We start from the raw sequence: 23,272 nt of genomic DNA, 5'->3' as shown, positions 1-23,272 counted from the left end.
TACTGAGAGGTCTTAAGGCCAAGAGACACCAGCTGCTTATTTCATTTTATTTATTCAGTGTTGTGAAAGAGAGTCCCTGACAACCAGACACCTGGTTACTAGCCATGTGACTTGAGCAAGTCACTTAACTTCTCTGATTCCCAGTTTTCTTATCTGTAAAACAAGGATTAAAATATGCAAGTCAAATGAGTTAAAATATAGAAAGTATTTTGTAGACAGTTCAGCATCCTATGATATAAGGGATGGAGATTATTCTCTTGTGTATTTTCTGGTGACCTTCATGTACTTTGCAACTGGTCACAGAACTATACCAAGGGTCTGACCAGTAATAATACTGCATTTCAAAATTGCCTAAACTGACATCAACTATATTTTCTGTGGACCCTTAAAGGCCCACCAAGATCACTTGATCTACTCAATTGTCCCTAAAGGCCTTTCTTCCTTCTGGTTTGGACCTTTCTTGACTATAGAATGCCTTTTTTGCATTTCCTTCTCTTTCTTGCTGATGATATAATAGTTGCTGCTTTAAATACGGTTAAATACTATTAAAAATCCTCAGATTCTCTGGAAAGCCAAATTCTGTAACTGATTACCTGTAAAAGTTCTGAGTATAGAACAGGCAGTATGCCATTAGAACACACAATAAGTTTAGAGTTAATTTTAAGAGTTTTCCATTGTGTACTGAAACACTTAAAAAGTAAAAGCCCTGGGAATAATATAATATATTTACTCTCTGTGCATTTTCTCTCAGTTCTTAGTCATCATGCTTTCCTGATGGCAGCTGATGCAATTGAAATGCTAATTTTGAAAATGTTCTACATCATACACCAGGGCCTGGGGGGTGGGATCCTAGCAGAGGAGTAGCAGGGGGTGGGAGGATTGGGGAGAGATAGCATTAGGAGAAATACCTAATGTAGATGACAGGGCGACAGATGCAGCAAACCACCACCATGGGATATGTATACCTATGTAACCTGCACGATCTGCGCATGTACCCCAGAACTTAAAGTATAATAATAAAAAAAAAGAAAATAAAAATATTTCAGTGCAGAAGAATTGCCTTCTAATCCTTCTTAGCCCTAGTGTCTGTCCCCTTAGAAACTAAATCAGTCTCTCCCTCTTTCCATCAAAGTTATCAAAACCCAGTCTCTTCATCCTGTGTGTATAATTAAAATCCTGTAATTATGAAAAAAGTTCTAATAGTTGATGTATTTAAAATATATCAGCTTTTATTGTCCTGCTTTAAATGGGAGCAAGAAGGCCTATCTAGCAAAGAAATATAACCTATTTTTATATCTTATTTATTCTGTAAGTCCTGTGCAGCAGAATGTTAATGTGGACACGCAGCTTGTAGAAAATTTCAAGCCTAGAAAGGGAAAATGCGATATATAGAGAATAGCCACCATATTTAAAGCAGTATATGAAAAATACAGTGTAAGTGTACAAATGCCAGTGTACATGTACAAATACCATTGTAAATGACAAAGCCACAGGAATTAGGAGGGAAAAATAAGGATTGGCTTCCTAAAGTGGCAGATTTTTTTAGAATCTCGAAGATGTTACTCTGAGGCATGAGTGACACAAGCCAGCAGAAGCCAGGGATTTGAAGTCTTGCTCAAGATTTGCCAGTTTCCACTTGGGGAAAGACACCATTAGGCTGGGCACATCCGGAGAGATGAGTACAAGAAGCCAGTTAAGCAGGAGAGAAGTGAACTTGATTGTGGAGGCACTGGGAAATAGTGGTGGCTCTTGGGTGGGTGGCTGATACTATCATTGTTATGTTTTCAGCCGATTAATCTTGTAGCAGTGTGCTTGTTTAGGAGAAATTGCAACAGGAGATCAGTCAAAGAGAATGGTCCTGTGGTTTGGGAATTAAATAATCAGGTCTATACCTGGAGTGGGGCAATGATGATTAATTGGAAGGAAATGAGAAATTGAGAAGACTTGACAGAACTTGGTTACTCATTGTCTGGAGTAAAGGAAAAGCAGAAATAGGTAAGTTAATTGTCAGTTTGGGGAAGGTGATTATATAGTTGAGTCTTGTTGAATTTGGCCTAGAATAGGAAATTATATCTCAGGGCACTGCAATAACTTGTGGCTGCAACTTCTGAGCCCCACATAACTTTTGAGGAGTCATGGAATCTAGGAGAGATGCCAAAATACTAGAAGTGGGAAATGTTCTGTGTTTTTCTAAAAACAGGTAAAAGATGGATTCTACAAAATACAATCCAGCAAAATTGATACTGATTTTAGGTTATTAAGATAATAAATTGTAGCATATAGAAAAATAACTGGTTAAGAAGTATGAAAAGATGCCCAAATCTCACCCATAATAAGAGAAATGAAAAGTAAAATGATAGTGAAATATTTCCGCCATAAATTGAGGCAAGCAAAATAAAAGTTTTATAGTATCAGGTGTTGGTGAGACTGTTAAGAAATGGATAGTCTCATACACCACTGTTGGGAATATAAATTAGAACAGATTGAGTATCTCTTATCTGAAATACTTAGGACCAGAACTGTGTTTTGGATTTTGTATTTTTTCAGATTTTGGAATATTTGCATATATATAATGAGACATCTTTGGGATAGGTTTCAAGTCTAAACACAAAATTATGTTTCATTTATGCCTTATACACATAGCCTGAAGGTAATTTTATATAATATTTATAATTCTGTGCATGAAACAGAGTTTTGGTTAAGTACTTATACGTGGAATTTTCCATTTGTGACATCATATTGGCATTCAAGAGGTTTCAGATTTTGGAGCATTTTGGATTTTGGATTTTTAGATTAGAGATGCTCTACCTGTAAAGCATTTTGGAGGTCATCTGGAAGTAAAATGTACATGTTCAGTGACTGAGCCTTTTCACTTCTCAGAGAAATCCTGATACAGGGGCAAAAGGAGGTGTGAATAAGAAAATTTGCTGTAGCATTAATTATAATGGAAAAAATGGAAATAATCTAAGTTCATTAGTAGAGGGATATCTGAATAGACTGCTATGTATGGAATACTATGTGACAATTAAAAAGGGTGACATAGATCTATAAGAAATTATGTTTAAGGCACAGTGTTGAGTGGGAGAAAAGCCATTTTTAGGACTGTAGATACAGTCTGGTTGGTTCCATTTATCTGAAGTACATGTATATCTCATGTAATTTACAGGAACAAAACTGGAAGAATATACAACAAACTGATAACAGGGACTCTCTCTTTGGAAGAGAGTGAGAATAGAATAGGTGGTAAGTTTGCCAGATTTAGCAAATAAAAGTAGATAGTGCCTAAATTTTCAATAATTTAATAATTTCAAATAAATAATGAAAATGTTTTATTATAAGTATATTCCATGCAATATTTGGGACATACTTATACTAAAAAATTACTTTTTGTTTATCTGGAAATCAAATTTAACTGAAAGTCTTGTATTTTATCCGATAGCTCTAGTGGTTGGTAAAGTAGAAATTTAACTCCATGTTTAAGTTTTATACTTTTTCATAACACAAATGTATTCACATATTCTTTGTGTGATTAAAAAAATCTAAGTGTGTATAATGAAAAATGTAATAAGCACTAAGTTAGCTTCTTTCATTAATCAATTGTCTTAAGATCTAGTCTCATAGTCTCATTTTTATGTCATTGCTAAGCTGGTAGATCAAAGAATATTATAGCAATACAAGATTTTTATTGAAAAAGACTGTTTAATTTAGGGTCCCCAGCACTTAGTATAGTGCCCAGTATATTCTTTTTCTGTATATTCAGTGTTTATTGGATGGCTGGATGGTTAAATACAGTATGAAGCAGATTTGGGGCCCAAAGTGAAAAAGCAGCGGACTTATTTACAATACAGGTTCCTGGAAATAGTGACTACCTTTTAAATTTTTTCATGGAAAGTTATTTTCAAACTCAAATACTCTACCCTCAACCTTATCTAATTTAATCTTTATCATCTCCTGTGAAGATAAATATTATTTTATTAAAGAGGTTCAAAGAGTAAAGTACCATATTTGATCAGTTCTAAGTTGCCCATTTTTTCACGAATGGGTTTTTGACAGCAAAACACATTTTGAAGTCACTGTTGGCAGGCATCAGTCCTGATCCAGTGGTGATTGCCTGCACACATGCCTGAAACTTGCAGAATTACTCAATGGCATGCACGAAAATCCTAGAGGTCACAGTAGAATTCTACTGCTCTATCATCAGTGCCCTTCATGGGACAGAAGACAAAATTGTGTGGAAAACACAGACATCCAACAACTCTGAGTAGAAAAGGATGTGAAAGAGCAGGACTCTGAATGTGATGAAATTCTTGGAATACCTTCATCAAATTACTTCACTTAAAATTTAATTTTTAATGTATGTTCAAGAATGATAAAGACAACAATCCAAATATGAAGAAGTCTGCAAGAAAACCCTTTTAATGGGTATAATTAAAACTTCTAAATGATAAACTACAACATGTCATAGTTTAATTGACAACCATTTGTTTTTCTTAGTATTACATTAAGGCAGGCGTCCCCAAACTTTTTACACAGGGGGCCAGTTCACTGTCCCTCAGACCGTTGGAGGGCCGCCACATACTGTGCTCCTCTCACTGACCACCAATGAAAGAGGTACCCCTTCCTAAAGTGCGGTGGCGGGTGGGGGGCAGATAAATGGCCTCAGGGGGCCGCATGCAGCCCGCGGGGCCGTAGTTTGGGGACGCCGGCATTAAGGTAATAGTGAATCTTAATATAGCACTTTAGAGTCAATAAAATTGACATATTAATTAGCTTGATTTAATCATCTCACAATTTATACATTTATCAAAACATCACATTGCGCCCCATGAATATATATATAGTTATTACTTGTCAATTAAAAATAAAATACACAAAATTACCCAAGGTCGCTGGCAAGAAAGGTAAGAATTAGAACCATAAAGCCTGTACCTTGAGTCTCTTGCAGTGTACTATAGAGTGAAAGGAAGAGGACCATACACTTTTTATCTTACTTATAAACTTTCTACTCTTTGTATTTCAAGAAACTGAGAACTGTCCAGGAAGTTCACAGTGATAAAAATGTTATATCTTTAACATTACTTGGAGAAATTTGGATTCTTCCAAGTGCTGTAAAATGATAATATGTAGATTCATATAATAGTTTTAACTTTTCAAAGCAATTACACACTTGCATATTACCTGATTAATAGTGTATGAGAGAAACGTCATAGCCTCACATTTACCAGTGAGAAAACTGGTACAGGTGGAAATTAGGTAGAGTACTACTTAGAAGAAGCAGCAGATCCCAGAGGAAAACTGAGGTCTCTGATATGGTTTGGGTGTGTCCCCACCGAAATCTCATCTTGAATTTGTAGCTCCTATAATTCCCATGTGTTGTGGGAAGGACCCATTGGGAGTTAATTGAATCGTGGGGACAGTTTCCACCATACTGTTCTAGTGGTAATGAATAAGTCTCATGCGATCAGGTGGGTTTTATAAGGGAAAACCCCTTTTGTCTGGCTCTCATTCTGTCTTCCCTGCTGCCGTGTAAGATGTGACCCTGCTCCTCCTTTGCCTTCCACCATGATTGTGAGGCCTCCCCAGCCATGTGGAACTGCGAGTCCATTAAACCTCCTGTTCTTTATAAGTTACCCAGTCTCTGGTATGTCTTTATTAGCAGTGTGAGAACAGACTAATACAGTCTCTTTCCCCGTCCATGAAACCTCTAATGATGAGCCTGCCAGGGAGGTCCTGAATAGCATAGCTGTACTGAAATAACTTCCCAGATGTGAATGAATATTGGAAAGACAGGGGTTTTTTTTTTGTTTTTTTTTTTTTTAGTTGCAAAATAAGAGATGTAGAATAAAGTGAGTACACCAATCTCAAGCATACAGCTTGATGATATTTTACTAGTGTAACCATCCAGTTCAAGATACAGAACATTCCAGTCTTCTTCATGCCTTCCCCAGCCTATCACCCACTCCCCCAGAGGTAATCACTACCCTGACTTACTTCATCTAAAAAGTATGTGCTTTTTGTGTACAGCTGCTTTTACTGAGGAGCTTATCTGTGAGATCAATTTTTGTTCCTCCATCTGCCGAAATGTTTCGCAAGTGGATAGACCGTTTGTGTTTTACCCTCAGCGTATGTGACTGCTCTACATCTTTGTCACCTCTTGATATACTCAGCTTAAGCCGTTGTAATGGTATCTTGTGCTTTTAATTTTCAATTCACTGATGAGTAATGAGGTTAACATTTTCATAAGCTGCTGGACTTTGGATTTCCTCTTTTGTGAAGTGCCTGTTCACATCTTTAACCCATTTTTAAATATTGGATTGTGTGTCTTTTTCTAATTGAGTTGCAGGAGTTATTTATATATTGTGAGTATTAAGTCTTTTGTCAGATATATCCAGTCCAAAAATCTCCCAGGATGTAGGGATTTGAATAAGATCCTTCCCCTGTCTCTTCACCTAGATAAAGCAGCAAACTAATGGTCTTATCACTGGAACTTCTCTTCTGAGCACTTAAAAAACACAGAGACAAAATGTTTCCCTACTCCCTTTTAGCCTATTTTGGCAAATCATAATATGGAACTCAAACATCCCCTACTTGCACATCTGAAGTCTCCAGTAAAATATTTTTAATTGCAGACTAAATATATGTGACAGGTCATAAAGCCTCGTAGCTAGGCTTTCAAACATTAAACACTTTAAATTTCCAGTTGCATTTTATCTCCCAAAAAGTACAAAAGGAATATATATATTATACATATAAAATTTTAATTGGCAAATTCAGATAAAAAGAGTTAACAAACTTTAAAGAAGAGAAACAATTTGTTTAGCTTACCCATTGTGCTACTTTGTGGAAGAAGAGTCTAACTTGGTGTGTAGAGGGGTGTGTGTGTATGTATGTGTATTTTTAGATGAATGTAAACACTGTATTCCTCTTAAATATACCATTAAAGTGCAAAATAAAAGCAAACTACATTCAAATACAGGTATTAAAGAAATATTAGATAGCATTAGTGAGCTTGATACCTCTTGGCAAACCAGCAAGTGTCATGTCTGACACTCTGAGATGACCCCAAAATCTGTGCTAGAAAGTTGCCTGCTTACAGCCTTAGAGAGCAGTTTAAAACCTTCAGAAAACTTTTTTTTTTTTTTAAACGGAGTCTTGCTCTGTCACCCAGGCTGGAGTACAGTGGCGCCATCTTGGCTCACTGCAACCTCCACCTCCCGAGTTCAAATGATTATCCTGCCTCAGCCTCCTGAGTAGCTGGGACCGCAGGCACGTACCACCATGCCCAGCTAATTTTTTGTATTTTTTGTAGAGACAGGGTTTCACCGTGTTAGTCAGGATGGTCTCGATTTCCTAACCCCGAGATCCACCTGCCTCAGCCTCCCAAAGTGCCGGGATTACAGTCATAAGCCGCCACGCCCGGCCGGAAAACATTTTTGAAAGGCTCTGTATGCTGATTCTGACAAACATAACAGAAGAACAGAGGCAGAGATTGGAAATATTCAAGGAATGAAAGTACAATATTTGTGTCAAAAGAAACTTCTTACTTAGGGTATTTTCCTTGGTTATTTAGCTATAAACTTTGATTAAACTTTTTACTCTCAACCTAAACAAAGTTCAGGGTTGTTCTGAGAGACCATTATTGATTTATTTTCATTCTAAAATATTTTAAACAAACTGAATAAATCTTAAAAAAAAAAAAAAACCCAGTACTTAATTTATATTGTTTGTCTCTGAAATGGTTTATTTTATTGTCTGTCAGCAACAGTTCTAGCTTTTACTTTTCCAATAAGTTTATTCTTTAAATATTAAAAGCATAAAACTTACTGAGCACGTATTCTTCCCTAGGATCTGTCAGCAAGTAGCAGGGAAGAAAAACAAAAAAAAAACTAAATAACTTGTACTTACTGTCTTCAAGTAGTTGTAGTCTGTTGAGGACATAAAACAGTATTGTTTATCTACAATTTAGAAAATTATATACAATTACTTATAAAACTTTGAAGTGCTATGTTACCTGTTTCTGTGGAGTATTTTTTAAATGGTCCTTAGAGGATTTATTTCACAAACTTTATCAGAGACTTATTACATTTTTTCTTGTCAGAAGACTGCTGGCTACTAACTTGAAAAGTTTGGTTGACTAAGAAACATTAAAATATATGTATAATTTTAACTGGTCAATTCAGAAGGAATCCAAAAATTAAAAATCATCCATAATGCTACCATTTTCAACACCTGACAGAGGTAACAATCTTTAACTGTAGCTGTATCTTTTTCCAAACATTTTTATATGTATTCAGACTAAATTTGCCAGATTTAACAAATAAAATCAGAACATTCAGTTAACTTTGAATTTCAAAGAAACAACAAATGATTTTTTTATTTAAATATGTTCCACATATTGCATGGGACACACTTAAACTAAAAAGTATTTGTTGTTTATTAGAAAAGCAAATTTACCTGAGTGTCCTATGTTTTGTCTGGCCATCCTAATGCAAACACAGCCACACCTACATAAACATGTACATTTATCTCTTGTTTTGTCAAAATAAAATCAAGCTGTATACATCACTCTAAGGCTAAGTCCTTTCTCTGTTGATATATCTAGTTGGTATGTTAGAATTACCTATGTTCTTTCTAACTGTTGCTGGATATTACATATAGAGACACATCATCATTTATTTAACTATTCCTCTATTGGTGGATATTTTAGCTATCTTCATTTTTTTACTCTTTCAAACAAAATAGCACTGAACGTGTTTGTGTTGATTCATTGTAAAATTGTTGGTTGTGTAGAATGAATTCCTAGAAGTGGAATTACTAGGTTGTAGCATATTTTTAAAGTAGCATTTGGTCATTCCTTTCATACTTAGTGTCTGAGGCCGGAGACTTGAGAAGATGCAGAGGGACCAGGTGTACCTGGGCACAGGTCAGGAGGAGCTTAGGCTTCTGATGGAATCAACCTTGTGTGTGTTATGCACCTTTCTGACTTCTCAAAGTCAGCTTCCCGCTCCCACTGTTCGCTCTGTGGAACCAGTTATCATTGTTCTCCAGCCTGCCACAGGAGTTGGCCCATGATACAAATGTAGAATGAGTGAATGAATATTAATTTATTCAAGGGGTTACTGAGAAAAAAGAAATGAAATAATACATGCAAAGTACCTGGGAAAAAATAATATATATGAAATGCCTAGAATCCTCCTTTATTTTTCTCATCCCACCCCCATTTCCAGTTACTTTCTTAGCATCAAGAGGCTGTAATCTAGGGAGGGTGACATTACAGTTAGAGTAAAGTGGAATAAATTCTGTGCCAGAACTATGCTCAGAGTGTTGTGGGATTATACGAGTTGGGCCTGTGCATGCAAGGAGAATTGCCCAGGATGTGGCCAAGAATTACTTAAAGCAAGCCTTGAAAGACAGGTTGAAAAGAGCCAGACAGAGGAAATGTGTATGTGTATGCTGGAAGATGTGTGTATTTCAGGGAATAGGACAATGGAGGAAGCATTCCAGGAAAAGGGAATAGCATTGCAACAGGACAAAGGTGTAATAGAGCATGTCACCCTCAGAGCATAGTTAACAGGGATGTAGGAACAGCTGGCAATTAATCCAGAGGTAGTTAGGAAGCAGACATTAAAATGCGTTAGATAACAATCAAAAGTTTTACCTTTGTCTTATGGTGAACAGTGGGGAACTTCTATATGATTCAGATTTACCTTTTAGGAATATCACTTAGGGCCAGGCATGATGGCTCACACCTGTAATCCCAGTGTTTTGGGAGGCTGAGGCAGGAGGATTACTTGTGCCCAGGAGTTTGAGACCAGCCTGGGCAACATAACAAGATCCTGTCTCTACAAAAATAAAAACAAAACATTAGCTGAGCATAGTGGCATGTGGCTATAGTCCCAGCTACTCAGGAGGCTGAGGAAGGAGCATTGCTTGAGCCCAGGAGTATGAAGCTGCAGTGAGTTTCACCACCGCACTCGGTCCACTTGGGCAGCAGACTGAGATCCTGTCTCAAAAAAAACAAAACAAAATGAAAGAAATGTCACCTAGTGCTGTGGAGAAAAGATTAAAGATGCATAAATCTAAAGATAGGATTTATTTGTGTTGGAACACAGTTGTAGTAATCCAGGCAAGAGGTATTGACTACTTGACAAGGGCCAAGGAGATGGGAGAGAAGGGCTTATTTGAAAGGTAACGTAGAAACTGTAATTACCCGGACTTGGTGACTCATTAGATGTGTGTTTGGGAGGAGAGAAAGAATCTAAAAGGTCTGTCAGATTTCTGGATTGATCATTTGGGTAGATGGTGGTACCATTACACCAGATAAGAAATACATGTGGAAGGACAGGTTTTGATGGAAGTGAAGAAACAGTATTGTTATTTTGGAACAGATGGAGGTAACAGTTACCATGGAATATTCTAAAAAACATAGCAGGAAGCATTTGTACATTTGCACCTGCAGAAATTTGCACGTCTGGAGCTTGGGAGAGCAGCCCCAGCTGCCTTATGACTTGGAATGCCTCAGAATGTGACTAAATGTTGAAGCCACCAATGAATGTGAGGTGAGGGGTGAAGGCAGAGTTTAAAATTTAAGATACTCTTAAGAAACATAATTGCAAAGGTAATTATGGAAACACAAACAAATGGTGAATGTTTGTGGTAGCCGTCATAGACAACAGCAAAGGGAGCTTACCAGAGACCCAGAGAAGGCTATACCAAAAGCCCAGATGAATTGGAGACCATGATGTGTAAGCACTTAAGACTTGTTATGAAGATTTTCTCTCAGCAGTCTTAGTTGTAGAGATGGGCACGTTCTGAGATGAGGCCTTAGAGGACCAAGATAAGGAACAGCGGAAGCCAATTTTTGGTGCCTGGAGAAAAAATAATACCAAAAGCTGACTGGGGATTTTAGGTGGGCCAGGAAAAGTTTGAAGGCAAAAGGGGCATGTTTAAGAAAACTAGTTCAAGAAGTTACAGGACCCTATCTTTTAGTCAGGGTTATCCCTAAACCAGAGTAGCACTGAATGCGTAAATGCACCTGTACTTGGATACCTGTACTCTGTTATGCTGAAGAGTTTCCTATCCATAGGGATGCCCATGTTTCCCTGAGCAATTCCTATATACAGTTTTTTTTGAGATGGAGTTTCACTCTTGTTGCCCAGGCTGGAGTGCAATGGCACAATCTCAGCTCACTGTAACCTCCTTTCGGGTTCAAGCAATTCTCTTGCCTCAGCCTCCTGTGTAGCTGGAATTACAGGCATGCGCCACCACACCCAGCTAATTTTGTATTGTTAGTAGAGATGAGGTTTCACCATGTTGGTCATGCTGGTCTCAAACTCCTGACCTCAGGTGATCTGCCCGCCTCAGCCTCCCAAAATGCTTGGAATACAGGCGTGAGCCACTACACCTGGCCTGTGATACCAATTTTAACATTAGCTGAATTCTTCTTTGTAAGAGTCTTGAGATTGTTAACCCAGTTCTCAGTTTTGCCTTGGTGGGTAGCACTTCAGTTCCATTTGGCCTGAAGGTCCCCCTTGCTCTGGGCCTCCATGCTTTTCCTGACTAGTTGTGACCACCCAGAACCTCTTCCTCCTGCAGATTAAAGAAGGTGTTAGTGAGGCGTCCATGATCCTCCTCCCACTGGAAATGCATTGGCTACCTCTGTCATAACTGACTTCAGATTAAAAAGTCAGTCCTTGCAATAACACAAGATAAAAGATGTTGACGTCCTGCCTCTGTGGAGTCCCCATAAACAGCTGTGCATGCAGCTGTACCCAAAACAGATAATATGCACAGATGTGTTTATGGGAAGGAGGCACCGGGACTCTCAATGTGTTGTTTTCAGTTTCTCACCACTGCAAGGGTTTCTTTTCTTTTTCAAGGAGGTACATTGTGGTAAGCAGTGTTTTATGACCCATAATAAAAACCCTTGTAAAGACCATTTTTGACCAAATGAAGCTAAGTGTTCTTTTCAGAGTCCTTGTTTGCTCCTCTCCCCCTCTCTGTATTGGAATGCGGTTCAGCATTAATGGATAACATAAGGAAATCATACCACAAATTCTAGTTCTTATTTGTTAAGCTGAGAAAGCAACCAGAGTTAACTATGTAAGAAAGTTCATTTGTAATGTTTTTCCCTATTCAATAGTAGCTTCAGAATATATATGTTGATTAAGTAAAACGGTATATTTCATGCTTACAGTCTGTGGTTATTATCCTATAAAAGCACCCAAGGACAGTTTCAGGAAATCTCAGTAGTCAGAGGGACCTACAGAAAAATCTGTCCAGGTATAGGGAAAAACAACTTAAACCCATCTTAGCAAGTTGGGTCATTTACAAAAAGAAACATGTCATACATTCAGTGAATAATAACAGATGATTTCTAAGGACCTAGACCTTCAAAATTAAGAACAGACCATATAACATTTGATTTAATTAAAACAATGGATATTTTAAGGGTTATAAGTTGCATTTGTTGATTTTAATAAAGAGTGTTAGGGAAGATGGAAGGCTGTCCACATACTAATGGGAAAACTCAGTGGATCTGAACTTACAGTGTTAGCAGATACCATCACTAGTGGTGGGTACCAGAGCCTCATCTTCGTTTAGTGGCACCGGTGCTGAACCCATTACCCAACATGGGAGGTTTACACATTTTGTTTTCAGTCCTTGCAGCCACCCTGCAAGAAAGTGTTGTCCCTGTTTCACAGATGAGGAAACCAAGGCTAGATGCTAGCGGAGGGGAGCTTAAACAGCAGGCCCAAGATCACATAGTGTGCAGCCTGGAAATGTAGCGCAGCCCTCCAAAGATGGGCCATTAAAATCAAACTGTGAAAACAAATATTAACGTATTTGTGTCTTGAATTGCCTTTCCCCTTGCTTTTTGTTTCTAATATTCTAGTTTAGACCTTCTCTATCTTATGTTCAGAATAGTATCATAGCCCCCTTACACCACCTCCCATCCATTATGTATGCTAAATGTCAATAATAACATGCCATTGTTTCACGCATTTTCACTAGTTACTCACTGGCTGTAAGATCAAGCAGTGTAAACTCCCTGTGTCCACCCAGCAATAAATCCCTTGCAGTGTGGTGCCATTTAGCAGTGTGGTCCCATTTAGCAGTGTGGGCCCATTTAGCAGTGTGGTCCCATTTAGCAGTGTGCCCTTTTTAGGACCCTGCCTGCTGGAATTGTAGCTGGCCTACAAACACATAAACACTTCCTCCTGTACTCCTCTGCGAGTGTCTTCTATGACAGATGCTTCCCCATGCCAAACCTAATACCAGCCTTCCTCCCAGATTAGCTTAGATGCTGCTCCCTCCTTGGTGCTTACTCAGTGCCTAGAGCTCTTGTGCCATTTGTGGTCCTTGGCACATACTGACATGAAGTATGTAGATACATATTCTTCTCTCTCTGCTAAAATATGAGCTCCTTGGGATACTTCTATGCTTCTATGTAACATCTCCTATTCAGGTGCTTCTATGTAACATCTCCTAACACAATGCCTTACACATAGTAGGGGCTTCATAGTTCTTTTGAATGAGTGGTAGCAATTGATTATGTGTATGAACTTTGTAATAAATAAAGTGCTTAATCATAATATCCTATATATATATCCATAACGCACATAATTATATATAAATATATATTATGTAATCTATAATATGGTATTTAAATCTTTTTTTGAGGTCATTTCCTCAAAAACAGAGTAAAAACCAAGGCCTGCAAAAGTTGTAAGTGACTTGTCTTAGATTACATAACTTGCAAGTACGAATTTGTATCCAAAGCTTTTAGCCCCAAACCCAGTGCTTTCTTTTAAATCATACTGCCTTCAAAAATGGAAATTTACGTCTCGTGTAACTGACTCACTTAGGTTTATACTACCCAAAAGAAACTTTCTTTATACTTTCATCCCTCCACTTGGCAAGCAGTCAGTAAATTCTTAGTGAGTAATCAATAAGCCACAATGCACGATTATGGCCTTTTTGCTAAAAAAAAGACTCAGGAATCAGTTTCATCAGTATGTTCCGTAACTCCTTTACACAAAGCCAAGAGCAAAGGTCACTATAATTCATCTTAATGCATATCTATAGACTATTGGGTGATTGATTTAATCAAATAAAACCAAAGGATTTCTGTGTATAAGGTGTCTTGTTGGATTCTGTGGAGAATATAAAGATACGTTGCATTCCTGTTCCTCAAGGAATTTGTAGACTAGCTGACTAGCACTTGGCAGTTTATAAAACAAATCAAATATGTAATATAAAAATGATCAAATGTCTAGCTTATCTTCGTAGTTCTATGATAGAGGCAGGGCAGGATTTATCCTGGTTTTTACAAGTGAAAAACCGAGGCTTCGAAGGTTGGGACTCAATAGGCACTGGGGACTACTAGAGGAGTGGGGAAGAGCTGAAAAACTACCTATTGGATACTGTGCTCACTACCTGGGTGATGGGATCATTCACACCCCCAAACCTCCGCGTCGTGTGGTTAACCTTTGTAACAAACCTACACGTATACCTTCTGATCCTAAATTAAAAGTTGACAAAAGTAAAAAATGAAATAAAAAATCTGTACTAGAAAAGAAAGAAAGGAGGTAGAACTTGCTTAATCAATTGACTAGTGGCTAAGATGAATGGAACTTAGTAACACTGGATTAAGAGACTGTACTTTGAGACACTCTGATATGATGATACGAAATTAAAGCATTAGGGGATTTGGCCAATAGTCCAATTCTGCATCCAAATGCAGACTCAGGCAAAGTGATATGATCCATGAAATACTTCATAGAGGATAAGGTACTTGCTTATAGTCCTACCCCGAGCTGTGGAACTATGTCCTGAAATCCACGTCTCTCGACTCCCTGGGCAAGTTGCTTCTGAAAGAAATGGTAAGATAGAAAGGAAACATCCTTCATTGTTTTTGTTCCATGCTTCGGTGTTCATTATACGCATGGGAGTTTTATATTTCTAAAATAATAAGCCCAAAGTCTCGACACACATATGAACATGTTTTAATGGCGAACAGGTACAAATACTAATTTATGTGCCATGGCTCTTCGGTCCCTATTGCCTAATCCAAACCTGCTCTTTCTGATTCCCCTGGAGTTTTATCACCTTCCTCCTCAGAGGAGTCAGTGAGTTCTTTTTAAGCTAATGGCCTTTATAGATTTCATGGTCATCTTTAGTTTTGTTTGGGCCCTCACTTCTTCATGAAAAGTCATTGAGCATTTATTGACACCCATTAACACAATGTGGTGGGAAGCCAATAAATCTGGAGGAAGAGCAATTTAAGCAGAACCCTCTCAGGAGATGGAGCTATGGGACAGTAAATGAGTAAAGATGGCAGAAATCCAGAGTACCAGGAGGCAGGGCCAGAGAGCTAGTTGGACTTTGGCAGAGGGGCCTGAAGCAGGAGAATAATCTCATAGGATCAGGTTTACACTTTTAAGGGTTTAGTCTAGATGGAGAGTACAAGATGGATTTGCGGACTGAGCTCAGTGGGGAAAGGCTCGGTAATAGTGTATGTGAGGAAGGAGAAGGCAAACCAGGCCTGCTGCAGTGTGAGCCTCAAAGGTATAGGAATTGTATTTAAAAAGACACGACTTGACTGAGGAACCCACAACAAGGACAAGTGAAGAAAAGGAAAGATGCAATATTGTAAAGGTATCTGTTATCCCCAAATCAATTTACCAATTTTTAAATATCATTGAAAATACTAAAATAATTTTTGGAAGGTATGGGCACTCAATAAAATGATTCTAAAATCAGTCTGTAATCATAACATACAAGAATATCCAGGAATGCCAGGCATGATGGTGCACAAGTGTAGTCCCAGCTACTTGCCAGGCTAAGGTGGGAAAATAACTTGAGCCCAGGAGTTTTGAGGCCAACCTGGGTAACATAATGAGAACAGCCTCTAAAAATAAATAAATACATATTTTTATTTTAAGAAAATATTCAGGAATGTTTTATAAAGAGTGGAAAGAGAAACCAGCCTGGCCAACATAGTGAAACCCATCTCTACTAAAAATACAAAAATTAGCTGGGCATAGTGATGGGAGCCTGTAATCCCAGCTACTCAGGAGGCTGAGGCAGGAGAATCATTTGAACCCAGGAGGCGGAGGTTGCAGTGAGCCTAGATTGCGCCATTGTACTCCAGCCTGGACAACAGGATGAGACTCCGTCTCAAAAAAAAAAAAAAGGAATGGGAAGAGAAAACGTTCCTTGAAGATATTAAAATTTACTCCAAATATTTAATAATTAAAGGAGAGAGGTACTGTAAACGGAGCCAAAGACAGAAGAGCGAAAGTCCAGAAAATAACTTCAAGTAATTTAGAACATGAGAGATAGTGGTATTTAAAATTCGTGGTTGATTTAATGACTGCTTAAACCCTTTTGCTAATCATAGTATATAAGTAAAAATAGAATAACATAGAACCATTAAAAATTAAGCTATGGATATATTGCCAATAGATCTACATGCAGATGAGTTCAGTATACAGTGTGATGTGAAAAAGATAGTTACAAAATTGTATGCATTTGCATTCCATTTATAAAACAGACTAACCATCTGCATGAGTATTATGTAGATGGCAAAATTGAATGAGGTTAAAGAAGTCAAAAGTTCTGAAGCTAATGTTAGCTCAGGCTTCCCAGGGATGTTGGCGTACTGCAGGAGGATGTTGAGTGTGGGGTGGACAGGGTGAACCAGAGTCCCTGGGTAATATAGAGAGTTGACAGGAAATGATAGTGATGGAGAAAGCAATATTATACACATTAATGGAAGGAAGTGCACACCTCAAAAAGAAAAGGATAACCACCTGGAAAGGGTAATTGGAAACAAGAAAAGAATGTTGGTATAGGCCCCATTGGGTCTGTACCTCACCCTGGGGTGAACCATGGTGGCTGTAAATGAAAGGTAATGTTCATAACAGGTTTAAGTTAATATAATTTTAATTAAGTTAGATTTGTTAGAATAATTTTCAACTGCAAATTACAGAACACTCAATGAAAAACCGGCTCCAGAAGAAGGCATTATTATTTACATAACTACAAGTAAATGATTATTATTTACATAATAATATGTGAGTTATGTAAATATAATATGTAAATTATTATATAAATAATCTTATTACTGGAGGCAGGCAGCCCGAAAGTTGATGCAGCTATTCACTGATGTCATCAAAGACCCAGTCTCTTTCCTTGTTTACACTCTGGCCTTTTATATGTACAGATGATGTCTCACTATGTTTCAAGATGGTTGGCTACAGCTGTAAGTTGATGCTATGAAGCGGTAGCATTCAGTATAAGACATGGGTGAGGAAGGGGAGATGAGGAAGTGCAACAGAGAGCATTCTACTGTGCACCTCTTATCAAGGCGGAAAATGCTTCATGAAACTCTCGAGCCAGCTTGCCCATACAGGACTGGGTGTCATGTTCATCCATGGATCAATTCCTAGCAAAAGGAAATGTGATTGCCTTCTGTGGCCTGGACCAACTCTTCATGGCTGACAACCAGCAGTGTCTTCTACAACACACAAATCATAATCTGCTCTACTCTTGTGGAAAACCAGCTTCTCTAAGCATTACCTCATTTGAAGAGGAAGGAAATACAAAGTGAGGGGAAAATTCTCAAAAGAGGGAATTGAGAGGAAGAATGTTTAAATAAGAAGGCATTTTGTCCAATTGCAGCTATTAGAAAGCTTATTAAAATTTCTTCTTTCTTTGAGAGCTGCCGCCCAGGCTAGGGTGCAGTTGTGCAATCATGGCTCACTGCAGCCTCGACCTCCCAGGCTCGAGTGATCTTCCCACCTACGCCTCGCAAGTAGCTGGGGCCACAGGCTTGAGCCACCATACCCAACTAATTTTTTGTTTTTTGTAGAGATGGGATCTCCCTGTGTTGCCCAGGCTGCTCTCAAACTCCTGGGCTCTAGTGATCCTCCCACCTCAGCCACCCAGAGTGCTAGGATTACAGGTGTGGGCCACCACACCTGGCCTAAAATATCATTATAGAAAAATGTGTGTTGAAATGTGGAAATATTCCCAGCACATTGTAAAATGTTTTTAAAAGCCTCAGAAATGAATGTGTATAGAATGATAACCACTTGGGTCATTACACAACGACCTAGGCACTTAGGCTTCATGTTTTCTTACTTTTTTACCCCGTGCTGATTTTTATCTCCTGCTCTGAAGAAATTATATTTAGCATTGCATATTTGTAGTTTCAGTTCCTGATGATTTTCCACAGTGGGTTAATAATAGCCATTATGATGAGGTAATGATTTAGTCTTTCATACTGTTGTTTTAAGTTATTACATTGTTCCTCAAACACCAACATTTTCAGGCTTGGTGGAAATAATTCATTATCTTTTTTTTTTTTTAATTTCTAGTTAGTTGAGACTGATGATAACCTTCTCAGCATTATCATCACTTCTAGGAATGAATAAAAAATGGGTTCTGTTCTCATTTCAGAATGCATATTTGATTATTAAAATTTACATGCAACGCCACTTTACTACACTTCTATCCAATTGCCTAGAAGCAGTAAAAATAAGAAGCCAGTGTTTCCATTTAGGGTCCATGCGTTTGTTTCCCCTGAGGGGCCCTGAGGCGATGTGTGCCTAGCTCAGCACGAACAGTGGCAAAGAGACAGGCACTATGACACAGCTTGACCATGCTCTGCTGTGAAACAAAACTCACGTGTGACTCTTTTAGATTGCCAGTTAATGGCTTTCTTTGAATTCACCTACTACAACTTTCCAGGTAATCTGGAAATTTTAAGGAATCTTCTTGAACCCTCCTCTTGCTTTCTCAGAATTTGTTTTGTCCTTTGTTTTCTGGATGAAGCATTCTTTGGGTCTTCCTGAGGACCGGAGTGAGAAGTAGGGGAGACCTGCTTATAAGCAACCTTTGAAGCTCATTGTTATCATTTCGAATTGATCCGTGAGAGCACCCAGGAACGCTGCAGGTTTTGAAACAGAGTAGAAGATGTGTACATACAGCAAGCCTGACGTGGGGACTTGTAGCATAGATTCTCCCAGAATGCAGACAGGAGTGCGTGGAATCTCCAAGGAGTGAATGAAGCCACTTAGCTAACCCTCTGGGACCTTAACATGACTCTGTTAATCACTATTTCATTGCTTAGGTAGCAATATTATACCACATTTTATGGGGGAACTATGGGAGAACTAAATTTCTGGGAACAGATCCAGCAATTTCACTTCTGAGTATATATATAAAAAAAAAAAAAGTTGAAAGCAGAGTCACAAAGAGATCATTATATACCCGTGTTCATAGCAGCAATGTTCACAGTAGCCAAAAAGTGGAAACTACTGAGCTGCCCGTCCATAGATGACTAGATAAACAAAATGTCATATATACATACAATGGAATATTATTTAGCCTTAAAGAGGAAGGAAATCATGACACACACCACAACATGAATGAACCTTGAGGGCACTATGTTAACTGAAGTAAGCCACCCACAAAAAGACAACTACAGTGTGATTCCACATGTATGAGCTATGTAGAGTAGGCAGAGTCATAGACAGTAGAATGGTGGTTGTCAGGGGCTGAGGGGAGAGGAACATGGGGAGACGTGCAAGAGAAGTTTTCTCCAGTCTCAGGTGACCTTTCCCTCTGTTGCTGTAATCGTAACCCTCACCTAATTCAAGATGTTTTTACTGGTTTAGTGCAAAAAAGCCTTTGTTATATGTGATGTATTTTAGGCTGCGGGCTCCTCTAACGCCCTTCATAGGAAACAGACAAACCATTATGGAGAGATTTCTGTGAAAACTTGAATAACAGAAGACTTTGGTTTACTAAGTATAAGGAGAAAAAAAAGATTATCTTTGCCTACAAGCTGGATATGTCCTGTTTTTAATATTTAAATAAATAAATTATCAATGTACATTTTTGGTGCTAAAACTTTGAGGATGTATCGTACTAGATATGTCTCTACATCCAGAACTGTCTATTTAAAATTGTCATTCTGTGACTTATTATATGATATGACTTAGGTGTTTTTAGTGTCTTTTGGAACTAATCATACTTTTTTGTAATAAGAAAATAAGGCCCAGGCCAGATGCAGTGGCTCACACCTGTAATTACAGCACTTTGGGAGGCCAAGGCAGAAGGATTGATGGCTTCAGGCTAGGAATTCAGGACTAGCCTGGGCAACTTAGCAAGAGCCCTATCTCTACAAAAATTTAAAAGTAGCCAGGCAGGGTAACACATACCTGTGGTTCCAACTACTCAGAAGTATTGTTTGAACACAGGAATTCGAGGTTGCTGTGAGCTATGATGACACCATTGCACTCCAGCCTGGGTGGCAGAGTAAGACCCTGTCTCTAAAAAGAAAAGAAAAAAAATGAGGCCCCATGATAAATCTTTTCCCTTTAGAAAAGCCCAAAGTAGTTTTTTTAGTTTGCTTGTTGGTCTTAATTTTAAGTAAGAGGATTAGAGCTCTAGAACACCTAAGGGAAATAGTTACGAGACTGCAGGGATTTCTTGTGTTCAGAAAGGTCCAGAGTCTTTTTAGGGGCACTGCCAACAGAAAGCCCCACCTAAGATCTCTCGGAGCAGACTTCATTCCACATTGGTGTCCTGTGGAAACATGTTTGCAAGTCACATGTTTTAAAAAGATAGAATGAGGGTCCCAAGTGACGGTTTATCATAAGTATGACTACACGTCCAAGCCTTTTATACCAGAACTGTGCCGTATAACATAAAAAGGGGAACTTTTAAACCTGCGTTTAACTGAAAGAACCTTAATTGGTAGTGTCTGTAATTTCATTGCATTGCATCACTAGGGTTACTATGAAATATTTGAGTCATATATGGGACAGAATACTTTAGATTAAAATCTTCAGAAGCTAATTTAAGAGTATGTCTCATAATACTATAAATTGAGATCGAACGGATAATAAGCTTAAGTAGAGAATCCTTTGAAATGTCTTTGATCAAAACACTTCTTGTGATTCTGTAGGAAAGGGGTTTTTTCTTACCTCATTTAATGTTGTAATGTGTTTACTTATATCATCCTCTGGAATTGGGACCATATCTTATGATTATTTGGGACCAGAGTTCCTGGCATAGCTAAATGTATTTCACCTTTGAAATTAGGTATTGCAGTAATGGATGGCTGAAGACTGAGAGGGGTTCACCAATTGTGCTAACAGGCTCATAACGCCCAACAGCCTAACTCACGGTTGAATTACTGAAGGTCATGAGATGTTTGGCAAGATTTTGTTTTTTAAGTCATTAACTCAGTGTTTATTGGTTCAGAATTCCAATTGTATCTAGGTATTGGAGATTTAAAAGAAAACTCATTTGCTAACCAAATAAAAATTTTAAGTAGCCTAATAAAATCTAAAGAATGGTAATTCTTATATAGAATCAACCTACATCTATAGGCATTGTGCACATGGAATCAATGTTAGTGCAGTCATGTAGATTCATACTGCCTAACCCATGCTTTGGTATGATATTAACAAGCCCTTTTAATCTACTCTACCTTTAAACAAAGGAGAACTAGGCCTGTAGTATAAATGCCACAGTAAAACAACTAAAACTGAATAATAATAATTATGGCATATCCCAAGGAGAAAAACCATGCAGCCATTAAAAATCTCATTGTATAAAAAAGTCACATTGCAGAATTTTATTAAAGTGGCAAAATGTTGATGATGAATTGTTACATGTTTTTAAAAGAGCCACAAAATAATGTGTACAGAACTATAACCATTTTTACTTAAATATACATACAAATATAATTAAATATGTAATTTTTAAAAGACAGACTAGAAAGATACACAAAAAAAGTGTTATTAACAGTGAAGTTTTCTCCGTTCTCCAAATGGTGGAATTTTTGAGTGATTTTTCTTCTTCTCTGGATTTTTTTAAACATTATTTTCTGCATTAAACATGCATCTATACATCTTATCAATTTTTTTAATTAAGAACACATAATATGTGCTATAACACAAATAAAAGCAATAGACATGTTTTTAAATTTTTATTCTGCTAACTGGCTGCTAAAATTGTCTGAACACTGCAGCATGACCCAGATTTATTCTTTGAACTGTTTTAAATGAGTGACACTTAACTGTATAGAAGCTAAACATGACGAGCCAACATGACATTACTTTAAGTTAGTTATGCTTTTTAAAATTCAGTGCTTACAAGTTGTGTGCATGTGTTTCCAATAAAGACTTATTTGCCGCAGCAGAGAGGACTTCTTGAACATTTTGTGCTACATTTTCACACTCCTGTTTATTCATTGCAACTTATTGGACCTGCAGTGTTTCTCAGGTCTTGAAGGGCTTTCCCTCCCCAGTGCAGTCTTCTCTAGAGTTTTGGGAAGCTTAGAAGGTAACCCCTGCCAGTTTAGAATATTCACTTAGGGAGATCTCAAAAATGATTCTAGGTCACTGCGTGCCCCCTCGAGTGCTTTGTTCACATCGATCTTGTAGCAGTGGTCATGTTTTCCTTTAGTTGTTTGTGAATCTGTCTCCCCCAGAAATCAGGACACTTATCTTGGCAATAATCATCCTAATAATTACTGTTTGTCAGATGCTTACCATATGCCAGGAACTGCACCAGCACTTGGCATACGTTACTTCATTTACCCCCTAGTAGTGGGAAAAGTAATTGCTACTTTCTCCCCCTAATGAAAGGAAAAACTAAGGCTTTAGTTTTAAACAAGCTAGGATATAAAGACAGAACTCCCAACTCTAAAGGAAGAACCAAAACCGTAAACCAGTAACCAAAACCGTAAACCAGTAACCAAAACCATAAACCAGTAACCAGATATACTGTTCTCAGAGGAGTCAGTGATCCGGCCGATGATAAGTATATCCGCATAGCCCCTTTCAGCTCCGAAATCCATGAGGGTGCCCAGTCATTTTTCTAACCCTTGTATTAATAAAACGGCTCCATCCTCCTTTGGGGGGAGTAGGTCCCTCTTAATTATCACAAATTTCAGAGAATCATGACATCATGCCCAATGTCTTAGTTCCTACTTTCCGACACTGTTCCTGAGTGTTCAATCTTGTACATATTTATATTGATCCTAAAATTCGAAAAAGATCTGATACTGGTCTATATTCTGAATGCTCCCCTCTTCCATGCTGGTTAATAATAACAGTAATAAGAGCTGCCATTTACTGAATATTAACTGTGGTGCTAAGTGCTTTGCAATGATGCTATGATAAAGTGGGTTTTGTTACTTTCCCATTTTACAGAGAGGGAAACTAAGGCTTAGAGAGGTGAAATG

General features: G+C 38.0%; 1 protein-coding gene across 5 annotated transcripts in view; it reads left to right on the top strand.

The window, feature by feature from the left end:
• CDK6 (cyclin dependent kinase 6) overlaps positions 1-23,272 on the top strand; it is a 462,424-nt gene that overhangs the window by 317,017 nt on the left and 122,135 nt on the right. The window lies entirely within an intron of this gene.

This window comes from Saimiri boliviensis, chromosome 10, assembly GCF_048565385.1.
Source record: "Saimiri boliviensis isolate mSaiBol1 chromosome 10, mSaiBol1.pri, whole genome shotgun sequence".
Taxonomy (NCBI): Eukaryota; Metazoa; Chordata; class Mammalia; order Primates; family Cebidae; genus Saimiri; species Saimiri boliviensis.
This window is presented reverse-complemented; position numbering and strand designations above follow the sequence as displayed.